The 14,391-nt window shown below is 42.1% G+C and overlaps 1 protein-coding gene and 1 non-coding gene across 3 annotated transcripts in view; one reads left to right on the forward strand and one right to left on the reverse strand.

Moving 5' to 3' along the window:
* The window catches only part of LOC124802873 (ATP-binding cassette sub-family G member 1-like), a 354,399-nt gene that overhangs the window by 213,903 nt on the left and 126,105 nt on the right, over positions 1-14,391 (forward strand). The window lies entirely within an intron of this gene.
* Trnat-ugu lies at positions 11,953-12,026 on the reverse strand. The gene has a single exon. It is a non-coding gene; the product is annotated as a tRNA-Thr (tRNA).

Raw genomic sequence — 14,391 nt, forward strand, 5'->3', positions numbered from 1 at the left:
TGTTGTTCATGGAATTCCCTCCTACCACTGTACAAATATTTGCGGCTACACGAATTATTTCCCACATCCGACCTGTCTTGGTCTTCTTACGCCACCGTCGTACTCGAGCACTTACAAGTTGTAAAACTGAGTTTGTGTAAATCTTACCAAATAGTTTTGTGAGTTTTGACAGCATAAAATAAATCATTACTTCGTTGTGTTCATCAGTCCTTCTGGCTACGAAACTACTGTGATTGAAAGGGTTAAGTTTGGATCGAATTGTCTGCCTAATTAATATTAGCGTAACATTTACGAAAGGCGTTTTTCGTTCATTGCTTTCACAGGCAGATTGAAATTAATACTGTTAACGGAACAACCGTCTATGTGGGTGACGTAATAGCACAATCAATTGAGAGCAAAAGAGATCGAATATTGCAAACGGTTCGTGTAGCTAGAAATTTTTGTACAGTGGTACGAGGGAGTGCCACGAACAACATACTAGAATTGCTGACTGGTGGGGGACGAGCGATGGGTGGAACTGCGTTTGAACGTCACTTTTGTACGTTTTTCTTGAACAAGAATTATAAGGGAAATATTGGGACCTAAAAATAAAAAAATGTTGAATACAAATTAAGATCAAACTAAGAGCATTATTTCGAAATGGGAAAGCTACATGATGTAACGAGGAAAAGAAGACCAATTTATGACTATACAAAATTTAGCTACATTAAGTTTTCTACAGAAACGTCCTGCTCATTTTTTTCTGTTGGACTTATAATTTGCGCTTAGCTAGCGAGAGAATAGGAAAGTCTCGCGTATGGGTTATGAACGCCAGCTTAACATTGTGGGTTGCATAAAACGACAGCGGTAGGGGCAGCTGAATCATCCTGTATAAAAATGGGTGTATTTTCATTCATTGTACTACCTTAGCACTTGCAATAAGTTTATCTTAGCAGTTAAGAGTCAACATCTGGATGTGAAAATGTTAACTAATGAGACTGTGTTTATTGCTCTCCTCTGAGCGCGAGACAAATTTCTAGAAGAAATGCTAATAACGACATTAATGAACTGTTTTAAACATACAACTAAAATAAATGAGTCTTTCTATACACAGTTACATTTCGCTACATAACCTCACTGGCTCAGCTAGCAAATAATGCTCATCACACATGGGATGAAATGTGCATTTAACTGTAATGCATCTAATAATGGCAGCATGCAGCCGAACTGCATCTTGCTAATCAATATTAGTAAAAAGTGACTGAAACAGTAAAAATTGTCTGGCCAATTTTTAATGCAGTCTCTGACCTCAGTCAGTTTCATACAACATGTATAATTTTTTTTTAAATACACCTATTACCCTACAAGTTTTCTATGTCATTTATCCAACTACAATTAGATCTTCGTCTTTGCCATTTCTTACCTCATGGAATCCAGTAAATAGTCCCTTAGTTTATCCATTCGCCTGGTTGCATGTCGCATCCACCTCCATTTCATTTCCATTACAGCCACCATTACGTCTTTCACTCCAGATAGCCGTTTGATCTATCTGTTTCCCTGTCTTCACTAGTAAATCCCAACATTCAAATCCCCCTTGCTTAGTGATAATTACTCAGTTTTTTTAATAGTTTCGTGTTAAAAGTCGACGTCTAATTGCTGTAATGCAAAATTGGTTATAAGTCGACGTTTCATTGTCGTAAGGCAAAATTGGTTATGCATACCTATTCTAAACTTTTCTTTTCAGATCTACCAGACGCTTAGTTTTTAAAACCTTATTATCTTATCAAGAATACTCAACCCCGTTTTTACCTTTCTCCATATTTCTGTATTACTCCTCCAGTTCTTTTCTTCATTTTCCCCAACTACAAAATAAATGAGCTCATCCTGTAATAGAGTTCATAATTTGTTTAATTTATTATACGTTGTCTTAATCTCATCATAATAGAGTTTCAAGCTTACTTTCTAACTTGTTCTCTGAAGCTCTTGAATTCGTTGTGAACTTGATTTGAAAACAGTACAACGTCACCCACAAAACGAAGGAGTTTCAGGTATGTCCTATTAACACGTATACCTTCTTCTCTCTCCTCTGCTCTGTAATTTCGTTTCTTCTGGTCCTCCGTCTTCTGACTAGTTTGTTGCGATCCGCCATGCATTCCATTCCTCTCCTGTGCATCCTATCTGCGCCAGGGTAGCACTTTCACCTAATGTCCACAATTACTCTGCGCAAAAGAATTAGAGGATAACATTTTCGAAACCCCGTAATTGTCTCCCATTGCGACACATAAGTTTAAAATTTGGCTCAAATGTACCTACGGCCTTCCTCTGTAATGTGTGACGTCGGTGCCAATTGTTACGTTATATACAAAAAAATTACATATATATTTTATATATTTTTATTTTTAATTTATCAGCATGAATTTTTCTTTTGTTAGTGCATGATTCCTTCTCTCAGGGATATTGTCTTTTCTTATCACGTTTACTTACGTGCATAAGTAAATATGAAAGGGGTTCTTGAAGGGCCGCTGTCATTCATGTACCAACTTTAGATTTTGAACGTGATGACTAAAATATGGTTGCCGTTAACTGAATTGAATGTAATTTTGTTAATTTCTATTTAGTGATCGCAAAGCAAGGCTCGAGAGAATTTCGATTTGTTGCCGTGGAGCGGCCAAGATAAAACTTACTGAACTCATGGAATCTGTATAATTTAAAAAATGAACTTTAACGTAAATTAATTATCTGTTGCAATTTAAAAAGGTTCTTACAACGAAATCTCTCGCATTTACAGTTAATGTTAACACTGAAAAATAAATTAATACTTCGGTGCGTAATGGCCGACCAGAGGCTGCATCGGTAGATGAGCCTCCCGCAGCGCAAATTACTGAAAAAATACTTATTAAAAATAACTAGCCACTGCGAGCATTTTAGGTGACAACTATTACAAGGAAATTAATTTTTTGATAATAATAATAATAAGTTTATTTTAGTGAAATACTGAATAACTTACATAAAATATGTGTAGCCGCTCAATGACTGCCTTATGTATAGCGAAACAAAACAGTGCGTGTACCATAAAATATGTCCTTCCTCCTCGTCCGTATAATCGTGTCTCTATCGATCCTTTTTTATTTTCATAGACATTAAATAAAGATGCTACTCTTAAATTATCGCTGCATATCAATTGTTTCAAGAACATTAACTATATCTTTTAAACTAATTATATTCATAAAATAATTTCTGCGGTTTACAACCGATAAAAAATGTCAATATTTATGTGACGTACCGTCATAAATGGTGCAAAAGAGTGGACCCTGCTACGTCACCCTTGGGCTCATCAAAAAGGAAGGTGTTGACACATGCGAAAGAAAGGCCGGAGCTTAGAAGTTCACGTGACGTATATATTCATGATGTCCCATTGGCATCAAATCACCACAATTATGCCCAACGTTGCCGTGAACGTGTCACATGATGGGGAAGTCGTCACAGCCCGCCTTACCACATTTAACCCCTTCATTTGACGCCTTTGCATGGAGATCAAAACCGCGAACCTCAGAGTTAAAATCAATCAGTTTTCTTATGAGTGACCGAGGGAAAAAATGTTTCAGATACAGCGCGACTCAGAACCGACACAAAAAGGCCTCCGGGGGCGACTTAAAGGGCGTCAGTGAAACCACCGCTTTCCGTGGGGCGTTGATCCCCAGCATTTTGCGGTCGAAAAGGACAGTCTGCAGTGTGATTAGCAACATGAAGACGTTCTTGACCATCTTTGATACTGCCGATGTTTTCCTTACTTTCAAACCTTCTCGATGGATATCGTGGGCTAGGAACCCCACTGAACGTGATCTCATCCCTTTGGAGCGCAATGTTACCGCTATTTTGGCTGTAGTGTAGAGGGTGGAACCACTAGCAATCGTTCAAAATACTCGAAGAAACTCGGGACATGATCCGAAGTAGCAAAGGGACCTTCTGATTTTTCATTGCTACTGTGTCACGCCCTCCTGTGCATGATCACAGAGGGTGCGACATTGCCACAATCGTGAATAAAACAGCAAAGGGTACCTCTAAGGCCCCCCAAATCGGCAATAATCTCAATGGCACCCGCCCCTGTGTATTGAGAACTTTAAAACTGTGCCTTTGCAGAGAAAACTTTCGGAATAGTGCTACACACATGCATGTAGCCGGCCGAGGTGGCCGAGCGGTTCTAGGCGCTACTGTCGGGAACCGCGCGACCGCTACGATCGCAGGTTCGAATCCTGCCTCGGGCATGGGTGTGTGTGATGTCCTTAGGTTAGTTAGGTTTAAGTAGTTCTAAGTTCTAGGGGACTGATGACTTCAGAAGTTAAGTCCCATAGTGCTCAGAGCCATTTGAACTATTTGAACATGCAGGTAGGCTACCACTTGATACACCTCCGGTACCAGTTGCCTTCCAGCAGACGCCTAGCACTGTTTTCGGAGGTTTTCTCTGTAAAGACACATTTTTAAAACTCAATAAATGTGGGATACTGCAAACGACGTTACTGACCAAGTGGGGGGCTTTAGAGGGACCCTTTGCCGTTTTATTCGTGTATGTATCAATGTCACAGCCCTCTGAGATCACGCCACAGGACGGCGTGACACTGGATCACTGAAAAAGCATAGCAACCCTAAGTAGCACGTTCATTATTCGTCGAATGGTTTTGAACGGTGCCAATGGTTCCATCCTGAACACCAGAGCAAAAATTGCTGTTGCACTCACACTAAAGGAATGAGATCACATTCAATGGGGTTGCTAGCTCATGATGTCCTTCGAGGAGGGTTGAAGCGCCAGGAAGATGTCAGCAGTATCAAAGATTGTCAAAAATATCTTCCTCTGATCATAGAACAGCAAACTGCCGTTATCGGCCGCGAAATGTGGGGGAATCAACGTCCCAAAGATAGGGGAGATTTCATTGACGACCTTTATGCCATCCCCTGAGGTCTTTTATGGGTAAGAGGGGCTTTGAGGACCTTCCCATCGCATGACTCGTCCACGACTTTTGGAAGAACTGCGTTGAATTTTGGTGTCAAACATCGTTAATCCACTTCTGAGATCTGGTGTTTTTTTTCTTTTTTTTCGCATGTGGCGACATCTTGCTTTTTGAAACGTAGTCGAGCCCGAGGGTAACGTTGCAGGGCGCCATGGCTTTGCATCGTTACAGAGGAAGAGCATAGGCACCTTTGAGACAAATATCAAACTCATGTGCAGCGGGGGGTAGTCGTGCGGTCTTAGCAGCCTTGCCACGGTTCGCGCGGTTTCCCCCCGTCGTAGGTTTGAGTCCTCCCTCTGGCATGGGTCTGTGTGTTGTCCTTTGCGTAAGTTAGTTTGAGTTAGATTAAGTAGTGTGTAAGCCTAGGGACCGTTGACCTGAGCGGTTTGGTCCCACAGGAACTTACCACAAATTTCAAAGCTTACGTGTCCCAGTGGCAGACAATGGGGTTTCTAAAATTTTATCCTCTATTTCTTTTGCGCTGTTTCTTTGTTAGGTATATTTCAATCCTTGTCTTCTCATATAGTTTTTACCCTCTATCATAGAAGTTATTCCATGACGCCTTAACACATCTCCTATATGCTGTTCCTTCTTCTTGTCAACGTCTTCCAGAGGTTCCAATCCTTGACGATTCTGCTGACAACCTTTTCATTTCTTATCAGTCCACACAATTTTCATCATTGCAATAAAGCATCAAGTCTCAAACGCTCCGATTCTCTTATTTTCCAGCTTTCGTATAGTCCATGATTCACTCTGATACAACGCTGGGCTCCAGACGTACATTCTCATAAACCTCTTCGTCAAATTACTCTCAGTGATAGGTGCTTTTAGACTTATTTTGCCTGTGCTATCCCTCTTTATATATAGTTGCCTTGTTCTTCATCCAAGGTAGCAAATTTCTTCACTTCGCCTACTTGGCGGTCCGCAGTTTTGATGTCAGGTTTATCGCTGATCTCATTCCATGGCAAGGACAGATGAGTGCGAGAACTATCGCACAGAGCGGTCACCTTAATCACTTTGGCTATCCGTGTACGACCCACGGATAGACCTACACCTGTATACGTTGCCGTTCGTGCCCCACAACCTGTACTCGGACACACACAATGTAATTTCCGTACAGGGGAGAAGATTTTAATTGAAAATCGCTCCTTGGTATCGACTGATAAATACGATACTGCAGTGCCAGTGTTATTAAGAAGAACGATGTGATGTTCCTTAGTTCTTCTTAACAGCACAGGGACTGCAGTATCGTACGCATAGTATGGTATCGGAAGGCCAATAGGTTTACAGTTTTTTTATCTCTCGTGTACTTTCTTTTTGTGATGTACAATTATGACAAAACTATTGTAGTTATAAGCAACTGATCTGGTACCCTGTAAACAATTGCGTAAGTTCTTTCCATCCAGTTTTAGTGTCTTTTTTTATCGGAACAGTCATTTTAGGGAATCTTTCCTGTGTTCATACTTCGAGTGGCTTTATAGACACCATGTAGCATTACAACTAGAATGTCATCATTTTCATTATTAACTACCGGTGTTTCTCATTCATCTCTTGAGCTATGCCAACAACAACAGTAGAGTCTCGATTATCCGACCTGAACCGGCCGCGGCAAGGCCGGATAAGCGGGAAGGTCGGGTAACACGGTAAATAATACAAAAAAACACAAAATTAAACTAAAGTAGGCCAAATAAATTAAACATTTAATACAATACAAATCAAATTAGACTGAATAGATATTTACTGTATGAAGAAGTTAGTAATTTTCTTTTCTTTACCTGCTGTTTGCCGTTTTTTCGCCGCTAAATCGCGCAGTCTCTTAAGAAGTAATACCTCGGTAGAAGATGTTTCCTCCAGTTGCTCTACGTATTTTAAAGCAGTTTCTAAGGCCTAAACAACTGAACAGCTTCAAAATTTGCTGAAAGCTTTTCACCACAGACATTAAGTTGCCGAATTCTGTATCTTTTCTTCCATTATCGAGCCAACTGTGAAATCAGGTTAACCGTCGATTAGTTCGTTACGAAACTTTAAGGCTATTTTCCTGCAAAATAGGTCCCGACATGGGCACACCTTTATCTCTATGTTGAGTAAACCATAGGAACAAAGCTTCACTTACTTTTTCATGATCACATTTTTTCATGGTTTTCCGATCTTCCAAAACAGCCGAGGTTGCTCGCTGAGAACACCACTTCTGAATTTCATTGTGGTTCCTTTTCCAGTCTCCAATTGTTGTTTTCCCAACGTTATAATCTTGCGCCTCTTTTAATGAAGTTTCACCATTGTCTGTTCTTTTTAAAGCTTTAATTTTTTCTTCCACTGAAACGACCACCTTTTTCCGTTTTGAAGCCATCACCACAAATTTTTACAATAAACAAAGTGCAACACGTCCCCACTCCACTACAGACCTAAGTTGGCACTGAGGAGTGAGGAGTAGCAGACGGCGACAATGAACTGAGTATCAACAAACAACACGTTAGCCACTGACCTGTCGTCAGCTGACGCACGGCCGGCGCGGTGAAAGGGTCGGATAACACAGAAGGTCGGATAAACGAAGATCGGATAATCGGGACTCTACTGGACATAACAAGTTTGAGATCTATGTTTTCAAGTGCTTCTGTGACTTTATTTGCGTATTTACAGTAGATCTAATGGTGCGCGCACACACACACACACACACACACACACACACACACACACACACACACACACACGCTTACATGTAATAATATCTTTTATGATCATCCTGTAAGGATCATCTGTATTTGGTAAGCAGGTAATATTGTAATTATTAAGGCTATATTTACTGTTCGTTTTATCCTTTAGAGGACTGCATAAAGGATTTTAGACGTTTACGGAATTTTGTTGTTATTGATTGTCTCTCTAGTCAAAACTGTAGATCAGATCACGTCTTGGAGCCCAAATATGTGGCTTTCTTACGCAATACTCTTACTTATTGCATTATCGAAAATGCCTCTCGGATGAGTGAAAAATTCACAGGCTTCTCCAGACTTTTTATGAACTTCTCGCAGGCTCTCTGACAGTTTCTCCACAACCTCAGGGCTGTTACCAAAATTGAATTTTTTTCCAGAGCGTGCTCCCTACAAACTTTCTTCCTTGCTATGGAAATTTGAGCAAATCTAAGCGTCAAAGAAATCACGATCTTCTAAATTTATTGATGGTCAAATTTAACAGTTCCCACTTGACAGCAAGCTTAGTGACCAGTTTACATTGCGGGTATAATTCCCAGTGTCGACGATCTTTCACTTGTTTGTACCGACAGCTCGTACGCTCCGTCACACATCGTATAATGACTTACAAAATGCAAATACAGATGTAGGTAAGGGTGTAATGAGGGTAATATAGAGTAAAAAGAAATTCAGCCACTAGGGACCCACAAGCTTCGAGGTGCAACTGTGTTTCGAGGAATTTCCTCGAAAGACTCGGTAGAGGAGCTATTTCGCTCGTTGCGTGTAGAAGGTAGGTTTCGAGGATACATCATTTTTAGGCAAACAGCTTAATTCAGTTTATCGTAAGAATCTAAGCATTAATTCAGTATATGAGGGCTATCCGGAAAGTAAGGCCCAATCGGATGCGAAGTGGAAACTACAGTGAAATTTCCATGAAGTTTTGCACAGATGTCTTGGGCAGTGTATCTAGTACGACTGTTGATCACGTCACTTCGTCTCCCGCCAAGTTTGAGGGTCTGGTGAGGGATTTCGCCTGATGTCACGCAACTCACATAACATAACATCCATACGTTTCCTACTTCATGACAATAACTCTCGGCCACACTCTGCAGGGGCAGTGAAGATGCTCCTGCAGCGTTTTCGAAGGGAGTGTTTGATCGTCCACAATACAGCTCGTAACTGGCACTCCTTATGTTTCATCTCTGCTCACTTGAGCCGCTGGCTATGAAGACAACATTTTGCTTAGGCAACAAACTGTAGATCAGGTTAGAGAACTGGCAGAAAGCACAGGCGGGTGCCTCCTATGACGAGGGTATTGAAAAGGTGGTACAATAATACGACGGGTACCAGAGCGGCGACTATGTTGAGAAGTAGCTGAACAGTGTAGCTAACTCTTGCAAATAAAACATTATTGATTTTCACAGTGGTTTCTATTTCCGAACCAATCGGCCTTACTTCCCGAATAGCCCTCATGTTATTCACATTGAGTCATTTGTCATCGTTACTAATATTTAGAAAAAATTATTGTTATTGTTTCACCTGTATAAGAAAATGACGCCGATTTCAGTTTGGGATTCTTCATATGTAGTGACCTTGATGTCGGCTTAGTTAATCTCACTGGGAGACTCATGTTATCACACAAGATAAGCCTGGATGTCTGGCCTACTTCCGGGTACCGAGATGTGATATCACCCGCTAAGCGCTATCACGCCCTCAGCGGATGTACCCGTCAGTGTTGTGCCTGAGCGCCACCAAATAAACCGTGGTAATTTACGGTGGGAAGCTTATCGACCTAGATAGTGTACCGACAGACAGAATGAATGTTACGGTGTTAGTTCGAGAGTCATGGGATGATCACGATCCAGTGACACAACCAAACAACTGAGTTGTTTGCTTACATCCAGTCAGGCAAAATAGGCAACTTTGTCGATAATGGAGGCAGGTTTGGATTTCCCATATGATTCAATGATAGATCAATATCTATTCTTGTTATGTACAAATTCCCGTTAGACACTTGAAGACTTGTAGAATGATAGTAGTTATGATTTCAAAGGTTAAAAATCTAGATCAGGCGCAGTACCAGATAGGGCCCTTTTCCTCTAGGACGCATAGTTTCATGTAGCTAGGCTATAAGGTAGTCAATGAGAGGCGAGAAACGAGACGAGGTGCTTCGAGAGTTGCAGTTTAAACCGTCTGATGTTCTTAGCAGGTTATTCGAGGTTTCGTTAAATTTTCCCCAACACAGTTTCGATAGTTTTTTCTACACACATGGAACGAAAAATTTGATGACAGATTGGTTTGCAGCTCAGCATGAGGAGTAGGTTAGGTTGAAAGCTGACACTTGTAAGTTGGTGAAGCTAACGAACGTCATATGACAAGAAGCTGTTTCTTGGATTGAAGGTTGCGGTGACAGGCTGATCTGTAGCGTAGCCCTAGGTCTATATGCATGTGGCACAAATTTATTTTTATTATTCTGGAGATTTTTTGCTTTTATTTTTGTCACTGCGACGGCCGTTTTTCCGCATTTCGTCTCTCTATTAATATCATGGTTTGATACAATGCCTCCCACTTATGCTGCTCTCTCACTGACTACTTGGAAAGTTCTAAACGTTGCCATAAATCTTACGTTGGAATGTTACAGTTATTGGGAACTAATTAACTTATAAGATCCTTCAGTTAAAGATTTTTGCGCTGTGGAAAAGGCGTACATTCGTGTGGTCGTTTCTAATATTCAGCGCTGGGATAAATGTCCTAGAAACTTTTACGTCGTTGTGGTCATCCTAATGGCCGCAGTGGTGGCGACAACAGTTCAGTAATGACGCGCGAGCAATCATTCATCCGAGGCCAAACATGGCGTCACACTCGGCGTCAGACTTTGCGTCGTTTACGGCACTCGCTGATAAGCGCAGCCTGACCACAGCTGATCAGAGTGTCTACAAATGTTTCTTACACCAGCACGTGAATTTTGTAAAATAATACAGGAAGCACGCAAATAATAATAGGAGGGCGTGGTGAATAGTGCTCCGAATTTTGTGTGTGAAAGTACTTAAAGATTTTTAAATACAAAAAACGTTATTAACAGTCTGCGCCTTTTTTCTTCGTGACTACATATTTGCACCTCTTTGTTGCTAGAGAGCTCCGAATTACAGCGTGTAACATGGCGGCGTGTCACTTAACTATGTCAGTGCGTGAGAAACAGCGTGCTGTAATCGAGTTTCTAACCGCAGAAAACGTTCGTCCGCAGCCTCTCCTTCAGCACGACAATGCCAGGCCACAAACGAGCGCTGCGACATCTGCAACAATCCGACGCCTTGGGTTCACTGTCATCGATCATCCGCCATCCGATTTTCATCCCTTTGCAAAACTGAAAAACACCTTCGAGGACTTCACTTTGATACTGATGAAGCAGTGTAAGCAGAGGTGAGGGTGTGGCTCCGTCAATAAAGTCAAACATTCTGCAGTTATGGTACCAACAAACCGGTCTCTCATTGGGAGAAAAGTGTTCATCGTCTGAGAAATAAATATGCATACATGAAGAATAAAGATGAAAACCGTTAATAACGTTTGTTTTATTTAAAAATAGTATAAATAATTTTATCGTAAAAAACTCTCAGGCATTACTTTTCAACACGCTCTCAAAAACATACAGCAAAAGCAACGCTTCCCTCTGATTGGCTTTGTCAGGCGGGCAGAGAAAATGCTACGGAGGCGCGGTGAATGTTGTCGATTGTTTTAACATGTTACATTGATAAATCAGTATGCTCCGTGAACGCCAAAATATGATACTTGTGTAAAGGCAAGGGCTGAACAGAAATGGGAGAACAATGTAAACAACAGTGGAGCACGAACACAGGAGACAAATACCTCATCTACATAACATTATTTCCGAAAGTTCCAAATTTTTGGTAATTTTAACTAACATAACACATCAAGGGTGTTTCCAGCCAAATGTGATACCATCCTCTCAGCAATATTCGGAAGCAAAATAATCACATTCGTCTCCATATTGCCATGAGAAATCTTCTCTGCGTGCTGACACGTCGTCATTGAACATTTTTGGCATGTCATCTTTCCGCTACTCGTTACGCTCTTTCTCAAGGGTATTTCCAGCCAAATGTGATACCATCCTCTCACCAATATTCGGAAGCCGTATAGCAAAATAAACACATTCGTATATATACTAAGATGACCATGTAGCTGATTAGAATGAAATTACAATGAAATGAACACCCTTAGCTGCTTACAGGCGTTGACATACGTCAACGGGGACATATGAAAATGTGTGCCCCGACCGGGACTCGAACCCGGGATCTCCTGCTTACATGGCAGACGCTCTATCCATCTGAGCCACCGAGGACACAGAGGATAGCGCGACTGCAGGGATTTATCTCTGGCACGCCTCCGGCGAAACCCACATTCTCAGCGTATTGTCCCGCACTACATTCGTAGTGCCCCCTCCCATTATACTCATTACTCGCGGCGCGTTGCCGAATCCCGTAAGAGTTCGGGCACTGTTTGTGCATTTGCACAGAAGAAGAAGATGGTCAAGTGGCCGGTGAGCCTTAACTATATATATATATATATATATATATATATATATATATATATATATATATATATATATATACCATCGCTGACCATGCAGCTCGTTAGAATGTAATTACAATGAAATGAGCACCCTTAGTTGCTTACAGGCGTTGACATACGTCAACGGGGTCAGATGAAAATGTGTGCCCCGACCGGGACTCGAACCCGGGCTCTCCTGATTACATGGCAGACGATGTATCCGTCCATGTCCTCGGTGGCTCAGATGGATAGAGCGTCTGCCATGTAAGCAGGAGATCCCGTGTTCGAGTCCCGGTCGGGGCACACATTTTCATCTGTCCCCGTTGACGTATGTCAACGCCTGTAAGCAGCTAAGGGTGTTCATTTCACTGTGAAATCACATTCATCTCCATATTGCCATGAGAAATCTTCTCTGCGTGCTGACACGTCGTCATTGAACATTTTTTGCATGTTATCTTTCCGCTACTCGCTACGCTCCTTCCGTAGCCAACGTAGCTGATCTGTATACGCACTCTCGTAGGATATATCTGAACAGCAGTTCTTCAGGTACCCACCCGTACCATATTATGTATACTAATGGGCAGTAAAATTAGGTCGTTACACCTGATACAGTGTAGCACCCAGTGCCCCCTAATGACAGTGGCGATGCGTTGCGCCACCGGCTGCACGAGACACTAAAAGCGTTGGGGAACCAACATGATCCATAAATGATCAATTTCTGCTCATAGTCCGCCTGCGTAGCGTAGCGGTAGCGTTACCGCTTATCACGCAGGGGGTCCGGGTTCGATTCCCGGAAGGGGACTGGGTGTTGTGTGTCCATCATCATTGAGTCGCAAGTCGCCGATATGGCATCACGTAAAAAGGACTTGCAATACGGCGACCGAACTCCCCCGATTGGGGCCTCCCGGCCAACAATGCCATACGATCATTTCATTTCATTTCTGCGCGTAACACGTAGAACTGGCCGGATCTCGGTGCAAGTCGCTCAGGTCTTACTCGATGGTGTTTGACGTCAAGTTATGAGAGTTTTTTGGGAGTGGGGGCTAAAGTTCCCTCATGACCGTGGAGCATGTAATAGCCTCAAACCATCATACGATATTTCGGAAGAGATGAGATGGTTCATTGTCGTGCTGAAAGTAAAGTTCGCCAACCATGCTCCTGTAGACGGGAAACTGAATGACTGGTCAATTGATTCCTGAATCGTTAGCCGGTGGGAGATAACAGCAGACGTGTCAGCGTCGCTATTTAATCGAATGTAAACATCCTTCACAAGAGGATACCTCCATCTCTTTCCTGTACGGTGCTCCGATGGCAAGAAGGACGCATTGTTTTCTCTGGTTTTAGATGTAAGTACCATCTTCATGAATGTACCCTGATTAATTATTCCAGGTGATCGTTTTTCCATTCATCGAACCTCCCATGACGGTGTGTGTGTGTGTGTGTGTGTGTGTGTGTGTGTGTGTGTGTGTGCGCGCGCGCGCGCGCGCGCTCCCGCTGATCTCTGTGCCTTTTCACGTGCGGTGAGCAGTAGTACACGTGTGCGGTCGGTGGCTGCCATATACCGAGGAGACGGTTGTAAATGGTATCGCTTTTCACCGATGACAGCTGTACTGTGGGCCCCTTTCGTCCGACGTTACAATCCCTGATAGCCGACAGCGTCCTCCAGTACAACGTGTGATGGCATCCCAATCATACAAGAAGCCAAACTTTTCCTTTCGTCTCTAATCCAAATTTTACAGCACCTTATGTTATACTCTAGATTTAGAAATATGATGTAGATCTCTTGCTCTTTATTTATTTTCTTTGTATCACTGGGGGTCAAGCATGTGCTGAATTAAAAGAACTTCGATTTTGTCATTTGCTGTACACAATGATAACAATCTTTTTTTCAAAAACACTACTCTGTGTAATTTATCATTCGCGTGTCAATGCTTCGGAACGCTAAGCAGTAGCTATTACTCACTGCGCTAAAGCAAAGTTAATTCCCGGATACAGATTTACATATATGGCAAATTCAAATGGTTCTAAGCACTATGGGACTTACCATGTGAGGTCATCAGTCCCCTAGACTTAGAACTACTTAAACCTAACTAACCTAAAGACATCACATACAACCATGCCCGAGACAGGATTCGAATCTGCCACTGTAGGAGCAG

Source organism: Schistocerca piceifrons, chromosome 6 (assembly GCF_021461385.2).
Source record: "Schistocerca piceifrons isolate TAMUIC-IGC-003096 chromosome 6, iqSchPice1.1, whole genome shotgun sequence".
Taxonomy (NCBI): Eukaryota; Metazoa; Arthropoda; class Insecta; order Orthoptera; family Acrididae; genus Schistocerca; species Schistocerca piceifrons.